Genomic DNA, 11,145 nt, shown 5'->3' on the forward strand with positions numbered 1-11,145 from the left:
GCGGCGGGTCGGAGGTGTGTGTGCCCTGTGGGCGCTCGCTGTGTCTGCGGGCGTCTGTGGCCACGGGGCGGCCATGCCCGTGTCTGTGAACGTGCAGGCGGAGCGCTGATTTTGGAGGGTGTGGAGGTGTAGTGCGTGTATCCTCAGGGAGTTGCTGGGTAGGTGTTTGTAATACGCTGATGGGGGAAATGTTTACCGGTGGTTTTGTATGTTTTTTCCTCCTGTGAACCCGGGTTTTTTTTCCCTAATGGCCGATTTGGAGGGATTATCTGCAGATGCACAGGGCAGTGTTAGGACAAGTGCGGGTTTCGTTGGCTTGGGTGTGTGCTCTGTGTTTTTTACTTGGGGAGTGTGGACGGATCATGGTGTGTTCGGGGCATGTTGTGTGGTTACGTGCATTCCTTTTTGTGATCTTCAGCGGCTGTCTACGCCTGCGGCAGTGTGCAGAGGGCAGTCTGACTGTTGTCAGGACTGGTGGGTGTTGTATATGCCGGTGAACAGTAGTGTTTGTGCGGTTTGGTGTGGGGTGTGTGTGGCTGTGTGTTCTGCAAGATGGAAGAGTGAATTTTGTGGGAATTTGGGGGGGGGTATGTATGCACAGGTGTGTATGTGGCATGAAGTGTGTTTGGGACATACGAATGGGGAGACAGGTGTGCATGTTTGCAGGGCACGGGGTATTCGTGGGTCTGTTTGGGGCTGTGGAGAGTGTGTGTGTGGAGTTTACTGTGTGTTCCAGGGCCATGGCCGGGGAAGGATGTTTGCTGGAGCTCCGTGTTTGTATTTTTCAGTCGGGCCCTAAGGCTCACATATTTTGGGTACCGAGGGTGTGAGTATTTGAGGGAGAGATGGTTTCTGTGCTTATACAGGGGATGGAGGATGGTATCTATGTATGGGAGGTGTGTGATAAGGTTATATGTTACTATTTGTGGATGTGAGAGCTGACTCATTAGCTAGGGGTAATTTGGTATTTGGGAGTTCTTATATGGTTTGCTGGAGATATTTCTGTGTGTCTTGCACATGTATACTGGTCTGTGTGTACATCTGTCACCAGGTGCATAAATTATCAATTTGCTCATAGGTTATGGGGTTGTTAGGTGTTTTTAAAGTATATTTCTTTGGAGAATTCTAGAGTGTTTCTACATGTGTTTGGTAGTAGGTAGTAAGCAGTGGTCTGTCTGTATATTCAAGGTGAGGGAAAAGTGCTGGTGTTTCTTCACAAATACCCAGTACACTACAAATATGCCAGCATATATCCCTGTACCTTATGTCCCAGATACACATGTAATGCCACACTACCTACATATACATAACCCCACACTCCCAAATTCCCACACAGAATGAACTCTTCCATCTTGCAGAATACAAAGTCATACAAACACCACATCAAATTGTACAAACACTGCCTGACACCAGCATATACAACACACACCAGTCCTAAAAATAGTCACAGACCACAAATATCTATGGTGTCCTTTTGCTATATATTGAAGAGGAGAGGTGACATAATATATAGTGTTTGAGGGGTCTGTATATTCAGGGGTTGGGAATATTTGCATGTGTGTGTGTTTCCGTAGGTGTGTGAGAATAGTGTATGCATATCATTGAGAGTTAAAGGATTGTCAGTGCTTTTGTGTTTTGCTTGTATCTATCTGAGTGTGTGGGGTGTATATTCATGAGTGGTTTGTGGGTGTGTGTATTTGGGATTTGTGAGTGTATCAGGAGGCTTAGGGTCCTCTTTGAATCTGTTCCAGAATGTAATGCTTGCAGAATTTAGTGGTATTGCTTGTATGTGTCCTCTCAGTTTGTGTGAGGTGGACGTATATGTATTTGATAAGCAGAGGTTGTTTGTGACAGTGTATGTATTTGAGTTCCTGGAGCTCATGGGCTGTATATTCTAGGTAATGTGAGAGTTCACTTTGTGTGTTTGGAAATAAAGAAACTATAGGTTGTGTGTGTGTTCAGGAATCGTGGAGCATGTGTATTTTAGGTCTGTGAGATTGCATATGGATTTTTTTGGTGTGGCACATGAGAGTCTGTGTGTGTGTAGGTATTCAGTGTGTATATCTGGGTGGTATGTTGATTGCCCATGTTTGTATTCAGGCCCATGTTGTATGTATATAGTTGTAGGACTAGCATGTGAATATTCAGGGTGATTAGGGTTTGTCTGTAGCAATTTAGGTAGTAAGAGGTGGACTATCTGTATATTCAGTGAAGGTGGGGGTAGAAATGTACCTATATGTAAATTAATTTTTGTTTATACATCTGGGGTGGGAGTTGAGGGTCCTACTCAGTGTGTAAGAGTATTGTGTGCACATATGGTATGAAAAAGGATGGGGTGCACTGGAACTGGCTCATGCTAGTCTCTCCTGGGCTCTGTGTTCATCAGGCGGGTAGCTTGAAATTAGGCATGCTGGGAATATTTGTACCAGGTACTCACCACAAATGCAGTCTTTCCTGCATCCCCCTGAGTGATCAGCATTCACCAGCACCCCACTAGTGTGTGTGTCTAGATGCATGTGTGTGTGAAGCAGGAAAATTCAGGCATCAGTGGGCATATGCATGGGAGGCTACGTGAATTGCAAGTGAGGCATCTGGGGCTGTGGGCCTTGTATGTGTGCATGGATCCTGGTCATTCTGAATCATTGCATTGCTCTTAATCAGGTTGGTCCATTCCTTAGGGCCAAAGAATTTCCACAAATGAATTGCCTTTTCATGCAGGTGGGTTCAGGGGTGTCTGTCCTTTAGGCAGGTAGACACTTTAGCACTTGAATGATCCTGACATCGGGGACCCAGATGAGTGGGCCTGGTAGACAGATAGCCAGGCAGAGCAGAACCTTCACAGGTGTGTTATTGGTGTGACAGGGGGCAGTCAGGAAGTCTTGGGGATTTCTGGACAGGAGGTCGGATGGCCAAGGGTTCCCCAGGCAAACTCCAAGAATTAGCTGGACAGTTACAGGCGTTGTGGCCCTTCTGGGGTATGGCTGGTTGTCAAGAACACCCTTCACATGGGGTCCAGGTGGTGAAAGTCTACAGAGCCTTGTGTCCCTGGGTCCATCTGCCCCAGGGTGGTATGTCAATTAGGTGTGTCACTAGTTCTCAACCCACCTATCTCCATGGAACCCTCAATACTTAGGTAGGGGAAGGACTTTAGGGGTCAGTGAAGTGACAGGGACCAGGGGAGGGAGGGACTTCGGGCCTGTGGAGGGCTGGAGGCTGAGACCTGAAGGGACTGGGGAGGGTGTTACTCCGATGAGATATTCTCTGACCTTCCCAAGCCATTTAGACAAGCTCTCCTTTGTTTTCTGAAGGCTCAGGATGCTTCTCGCACTGACGTGAAGCTCATCTCCGCCTCACGTTTTACTGAGAGGATGGCATGACCCTCTTTTCTATATTCCATGTTTAGCTGTACACTCACCAGAGGGAACCACGTGATGACTGTAGCTATCAGCTGACCCCACAGCTGCCTCCTGGCTCCTTTAGTTCCAACCGAGAATTTCTGGGCCTTCCTTCCTTATGGTGAATCTCCTCCTGGCCTTTTCTTGCTCATGGTGAATCCTCTAACAGAACGTGCCAGCCTCACTTGCTTGAATGCCCCAACGACTGCTTCTCTTAGTACAAGCGGATTCCTAGTGACTCTTGCTGCCCCCTTCACAACCTACCCCAATAAAATGACAATGTGTTACACTGATCATATTGTGGTGGTGGTGGAATGGGCTGTGCCTGCTTTTATATTTTAAAACATTTTATATTTTAAATAAAAATAAAAATGTAGTATAGTATTTATACAAGGTAAAGTTGTTTGGGGCTTATTTTTTTATTTGCTTGATTTGCTTTTGAAACAGGAAGTCATGGACCCCGAGTTTTAGGGGGCGGAACAGGAATATTTCAGCATCTTGAATCAGCACTGAAATATCCCACCAGGCCTGACCGGCATTGCTCAGTGGTGGAACATCAACCATGAAAAGTGGTCATCGGTTTGATGATTCCTGGTCAAGGCACATGCCCGGGGTTGCAGGCTAGATCCTCAGTAGGAGGCATGTAAGAGGCAGCCGATTTCTCTCTCATTGATGCTTTTATCTCTCCCTCTCCATTCCTCTCTCTCTAAAATCAGCAAAAACATATTAAAAACAAAGAAGAGAAACTATCCCAACAGGTGAAATGAACGGAAATGGCTGGAATGGCTGAGGTTGGACAGAGCTGGTTATTCTCGGGCTGATTTTTTTTAGAGTATATGTCATGGGACATCCCTGCATCCCCCCTTCACTTCATGGACAGAAGGAATCCTCTGCTCTTTTCTTTTTTAACTAAATAATTAAAAAAAAATTTCAGTCACAGTTGACATTCAATGTTATATTAGTTTCAGGTGCACAACATGGTGATTAGACATTTACATAATCTGGCACCATTTATAGTTCTTACAATATTATTGCCTATATTCCCTGTGCTGTTCTATACATTCCTGTGACTGTTTCTATAACTGGCAATTTGAACTTCTTAATCCCTTCCCCTTTTTCACTCATCCCCCCCAACCTGGCAACCATCAAAATGTTCTCTGTATCTATCAGTTTGTTTCTTTTGTTTGTTTCCTTTGCTTTTAAAATTCCACATATAAGTGAAATCATAAAGTATTTGTTCTCTGTCTGACGTATTTCACTTAGTATAATGCCCTCTAGGTCCATTTATGTTGTCGCAAATGGCAGGATTTCACTTTTTTTTTTTTTCGGCTCAATGATGTTGATATTCCACTGTCTATAGTTACCACATTTTCTTTATCCATTTGTCTATTGATGGACACTTAGGTTGCCCCCATGTCTTGGCTATTGTAAACAATGCTGCAGTGAACATAGGGATGTAAATGCTTTTTCGAATTGGTGTTTTGGGGTTCTTTGGAGTGGAGTTTCCGGGTGCTTCTTTATCTGTGGTAGCCTTTGTTTTAAAGTCTATTTTGTCAGATATAAGTATTGCTACACTACCCTAGCTTTTTTTTTTTCATTGTATTTGCAGGAAATAACTCTTTCCATCCCTTTACTTTCAGTCTGTCTGTCTTTTCATCTGAAGTGGGTCTCTTATAGGCAGCATATGTATGGTTCTTGTTTCCTTATCCATTTAGCTACCCTATGTTTTTTAATTGGAGCATTCAATACATTTACATTTAAAGTAATTATTAATAGGTATGTAGTTATTATCATTTTATTATTCATATTTATGTTCTTCTCTCCCCCCTCACCCCCCTTCTCAAGGAAGTCTCTTTAAAACTTCTCATAATACTGGTGGTGTGGTGATGAACTCCTTTGGATGTGTCATTGGTAGAAGTAATTGGGTGGTGCTTTGGTGTGGTCCGAAGCCAGCCACTGGGTGTGTTGGTTCTGGGGCCTCTTAGGACAGGCTCTGGTGATGACCAGGCCAGCTGCTGTGTGTGCCTGGCCCGTGGTCACCTGGTAGGAGCTATGAAGTGATCTGTGGTTGGTGGCTGCCCATGCTGAGCCCAGAGGCGCATGGAAGAGGCCATGCTGGAAGTGATGCTGGCTGCCATCACGCTGAGCTTGGGGCCCCTCTGCAAGAGGCACAGGCACACCAAGGCCAGTCACTGCTGCCTGGGTCTTACGGACTTTTTGAGAGTTTTTAGGAAAGTCTGCCTCACAGGCCAACTCCCCCCCCCCCTCACCCCCCGCAACCTGGCAACCATTAAAATGTTCTCCGTGTCTATCAGTTTGTTTCTGTGAGAAGCAGCTGGTGGAAGAAGTTCGGGTAGTGCATGACTTGGGTGTGGCAGGGCTTCAGGGAGTGGCCAGTGTAGGGGAGCAGTGTTTGCCAGTTTAGTGCAGATTCACGTTTGTGCCACCTGTGCCTATAGGCTGTGGGGAGGGGGAGGGCGCAACACTGGAAATGTGGTGGCTGCCCCTCTAACTCTTGCCCTGAAGCCACACAATTTAGTTCCCCCCACTGGGTTCCCCTTGCCTTTTGGTCTGCTGTCCCTTCTCTGGAGCGGAGGACGAGTGTTGGTAAGTCTGTGTGTGACCCTGCAGAAACACCTGGGATTCCAGCAGCCCTGTGTCTCCCCAGGACGGAGTTCTGACTGATGTTCACAGCCAGGTGGGGTGGGGACTCTTCTTCCTGGCCTGGCGCTCCTGGTGGAGGAGGGACCTGGTGTGGGCCAGCGGGCCTCTGCAGTAGAGATACCTCCCCCCCCCCCCCCCCCCCCCCCCCGCCCGCCCGAGTTCTTGGCACTCCTGGAGTAGGCCAGCCGGTTTCGTTACTCCACCCCTCCTCCCAGTCTTGACATGGCTTCTTTCTTATACCTTAGTTACAGGAGTTCTGTTCACTAGACTTCAGGCGCTTCTCCAGGGGGGTGGTTCTGTAAGTTAGTTGTCATTTTGATGTGGTGGTGGGAGGAGGCGAACACAGCATTCACCAACTCTGCCTTCTTGACCGAAAGTCAGCTTTCAAGTTTCTGTTAACAAAACAAAAACATGAGCAAAACATAAAACGCTGCAGCTGTTTTTTCTTTCTTTGCATATATAAATTTCTCACAGGAGCTGCTGACATTTTGTCTTTTTTTTTTTCCTCCCAGCCACCTCTCAGCCTTTCTCATCCAGCTTCTGCCCTTCCCTTGCCATCTCAGCATCTCTGGCTCAGGTAGCTAATGGCCTCCTGTCTTTGCCTGCTGTGCTTTTCAGCGGCATTCTGCACAGGTGCGCAGCCTCCTCTGTGAATCCTGTCTCCCTCAGTGTCAGTCACACCTTCTCCTGGTTCCTTCTACTCCTTAGCTGCACCTTAATACCTTTGCAGGTTCATCCTCCAAGTCCTTCCATTGAATATGGGCATTTCTCTACCTTTCTTGTTATGTGAGGCCATAGATATTTTTATTGTCAGCATCATTTTGGTTGAGGTTTTGGTTACCTGTAGGTATCTGTATGCTGTCTTGGCTTCAGTTAACATTGATTTACCCACTATACACACATCGAGATCACCCTGCTGGACTGATCCTCAGAGTTTCACATTCAGAAAGGTCAGGGCTGACTTGGGATCACACACAGTTATCTCAAGGATTCCTGTAACACGATATGCTAAAAGGCCAAGTTCTGATCTGTCCCCTAAAACCTAGAATTTTCCTACATTCTCTGCTTCAGCAAGTGGTGTCTACCAGTGGGTTATGCAAAAAGAGACCTAGTCACCCTCCTTGTTACCTCCTTTTCCTTTACTGCTCTTGGCACATGAGCACTCTGCGCGGATAGAGAGGGGGACTCTATAGGCCTTGCCATCACAGCAGACGGGGCCCAGACCGGTGAGAATGAAGTGAGTTCTGTGTGGTGGGGACACATACATAAGGGTAGGGGAGTCCAGAGGAATGCTCTCCCACAGTGGTCAGCAGGGAGACTCAGAAGAGGAATTCTGTGCAGAGACCTGGAGTGTGTGTGCATCAAGGACATGGGCAGGGCAAGGGACAGTGTTATTTCTCAAATTGTTTGCCCAGTCATCCTCACCTGGTATTCACACTCCCGGGTAATCCCCTCCCCTTGAGTGTGGTGGGAACTGCGGCTTGCTTCAAGCAAGTGATGGAATGGATGTCACTTCTGAGATGAGGCTGTAGAGACACGGTTAATTCCATTTGCTCGCTCTCAGGTTCACAGCCTGCTTGCTGCACTGAAGCAAATGGCCATGCTGTGAGCAGCCCAAGTGGCAAGAAGCTAACATCTCTTGTCACCAGCCAGAAGGACCCCGAGGACCTGCCAGCAGCCACAGAAGTGATCCTTTCCAAAGCGAGCCTGGAGATGCCGGCAGCCCTGCCAGCACCTCAACTGCAGCCTGTGAGAGACACTGAGTCAGAGACACCAGCGGAGCCATGCCAATTCCTGCCCCACGGGCACCACGAGATCATCGGTGGTGGTTGCTTTAAATCACTCAGTTCCGGAGGAACTTTTACCCGGCATAACTAGTATGGCCCTGCGCTGCCTTGTTTTCCCCTCTCCTGTAAGCACATTACAATTGTCCTGGGATGGGGACTGGTTTGAAATATACACATCTGGTGCTACCTTCCAACTGCAGTTGTTGAGTCTAGAATGGGGCACTGAAATCCCTTTCTTAAACAAGTACTCTGGAGCGACTGATGGTGGTTCAAGCCGCAAGCATTGAGAAATGCTGTACAAACACGCCTGGGGCCTCTGTAACCACTGGAGAAGTCATTGTCACAGAGTGCCGAGGGGAGAGACCGGCTTCACTTATGGGCCTTCAGTTTCTCTAAGTGGTGCCACCTGCTGTGTTGTCCAACACGATGCAGCGACATCTCCTGTGTCACGTACTCTTCTGCAGAGTAGACCTGACGCTCCCACACGCAGAGGTCCATTCTGATTCCCATCCTGGAACCTGGGCTGGCCCATGACTCACTGTGACCAGCAGAGTGTGGTGGAAGCGAGACTGGGTGACTTCTGTGGTGAGTTGGCAAAGCCAGGCCTCTTGCCGGTTCTTCAGGACCCTAGGTCTACGGGAGCCAGTCTCCATGTGGGAGGTTTGATTATTTTGAGACCACTGTGCCAGGGCCATGAGTACACACTGTAGTTGACAGCCCACTCAGCTGTCACTGAGCAGCCAGCGTCACCTGCTGGCCCTGTGAGTGAGCCATCGCGAAGGGCCAGCCAAGCCAGCTCCTAGGGGACATCTTACTTTGACTGTATAAGAGGCCGTCTCTTCCCAAATCCCTGACTTACACATCAGGAGTAAAATAAAACGGTGGTTTGAAGCAGCGAGATTGGGTACTGGGGAGCACAGCCCTGGCTGAACACTGCTCCAGCTGGAAGTACAGTTAAAAGGCATGAACTCTGCCCTCTGCCTGATGGGAAGAGTTACAATCAAGTAATCAGACATGGAAAAAAGAAATTATAATCAAACAATAAAACCATGGAAAGAAAGGGCTATAATAAAATAATGAAATGTTCTTGCCTTCCTGGGGATCACGCATGAAGATCTAAGGAGAAAAGGAGGATGAGCCTGGAAGAGAACAGCTCTACTCAGCATTTGAGCTGAGGTTGGAAGAAAGGGCGAAGCTCTGTGCTTCCCATCGCAGGCGCAGCAGCAGCCCCCAGAATTCCAAGCAGTTCAGCAGGAGTAGAGTTCAAAGGAGAGGTGAAGGGCTGATGGAGGTGGGCAGGTCTGCCATGGCTGAAGCAGCTACCACAAGGGGAACCCAGTATATCAGGCAAAACAGTGCTGATTTTATCCTGGTGCCAGTGAGCGAGCACCGGGGATTTTGAAACATGCCTGTCTGGGTGGTGTACATATCACTTGTCAGTGAAACAATAAAGCAGAAACTCATTGCCAATGGACCAAGTGGAAAAAGAACTGAATTGCAACTCAGGCAGCTTCTATTTAAGTCCTTGTGACTCACCCCGTGATCGTGCAGAGGTTACTCAAGGCCAGTTCACTCCCTGTAAACACCTGTCACTCCCTTGGTTTGCAGAGCTGCTGGGAGGTTAATGAGATCACACGTATGGAATGCATATGAGCTTCTAAGAGCAAGAGGCCAGATACAGTAGAGTTATTATTATCATTTCCCCAGTGTCTGGAAGTCAGCTTTCTAGCAAACCAAGGTTCAGGAGCCAGACACTTCAAAATAAAAGAAAAATAAAGGTATTTGGCCCCAGAGAAAGCAGGAAGCAGGTGCTGAAATGACTGAAGAGCTAGAGATAACACCAAGCGGATATGCCTGGTTGTGAAGGAAACCCTTGGACGGAATGACAGTAAAAGCCAAACCATGTACACAGATCCCCAGGAGTGAGAGATGCATCGGGGAGGGGGAAGCAGGAAAGGAAGGGAGGGCAGCACACGGTTGGGAAGTGGCAGAGATCTGCAGGGGGCAGGCAGTCTGAGAGCCAAGCGAGCCCGGAGCTGGCCTTAGAGAGTGGAGTCAAGGAGGAGGGTGTGACAGGCAGGCCCACCAGCCTCTCCCAAGTCAGCAGCGGGACTCTTGCAGAACGTCCTGCAGGTCACGGGGCAGGATCTTTGACAACAAGCATGCAGAAGTTTCTAAGCAGTGGGTTGAAGAAACCAGATGTTCTAGGAGGAGCTGGTGGTGTGACTGTGGCAGTAGACACCAGTGTATGTGTGTAAAGAGGAGCCAGGCGACAATTTAGGAGCAGTTAGAACAGGCCAGTGAGACTAGTGGACGATAACCAAGACAGCAGCCGCCCAGAGGGCTCTATAAATGCCCTGTGGTAACCTGGCTTTAATGCCTGCTGGACTTAAAATAGCACCCACCCCGAAGACCCCCGGAACCAGGCTGCCCTCCTTTGCAAAATAAAACACCCCCTAAGGAATGCCAAGATTTTCTTGTGTACCCTGCACTTTCCTGAATGCACTAGATCTAGAGTGAGAAGGGGCACAGCTCAGAGGGGGACCCGCCTCAGCTCGAAGTCCTTGGCTGCTCACATTGTTAGGAGAGTGCCAACTCCAGCAACTCTTGCTGCGGCCTCCCACCTGCAGCCTCCCACCTGCAGTCCCGACCTCAGAAGACTCCGGGTCTTTGGAAAATGCTTATGATCATGTCCTCTTTCCCTGTCCTGAGTGAGAAAACAGGCGGCCTCTGTTCTTGGTCCCCAGGACCCTGCATCATCCTTCCTCCATCTACTCTGGTGATTACTCCCTGCCTTCAGCCAGCGCAGTGCTGACCAAACTGGGCTGCATGTTGAAATCGTCAGGGGAGCCCATGCCTCACCTCACACCTATGCTGTCAGGATCCCTGGGGTGGGGCCCGGGGTGGATTCATTTTAAGACACCCCAGGTGCCCTTCGAGAAGCACAGTTCAAATGGTGCCCCACGCCATGCTGGAGCTGTCTTCTCCCGCTCTTGACTGAGGTCAACCCCCACAACCCACTTCAGGTTGGTAACGAATATTTCTCCAGTTTCTGGCACTTGTCCTCTTTGCAACTTTAAATTTATTTGCATAAATTACTTGATGAATTTTTGACGGTCTGACAAAAAATAGGTATAATTTAGATTCATTCACATCAGATGGCTATCGTTGTGTTGATTGTTGTCATTTTTATACTTTTTAGTCTAAGGGAAAATAGGTCCGTGCCCCTGACTAAATAGTCAGGTATTGCATGTTTTAAACATTTTTGTGGCACACCAGTTGAAAATCGCTATTGTAAC

The sequence above is a fragment of the Myotis brandtii genome, unplaced genomic scaffold, assembly GCF_000412655.1.
Source record: "Myotis brandtii unplaced genomic scaffold, ASM41265v1 scaffold760, whole genome shotgun sequence".
NCBI classification, from domain to species: domain Eukaryota; kingdom Metazoa; phylum Chordata; class Mammalia; order Chiroptera; family Vespertilionidae; genus Myotis; species Myotis brandtii.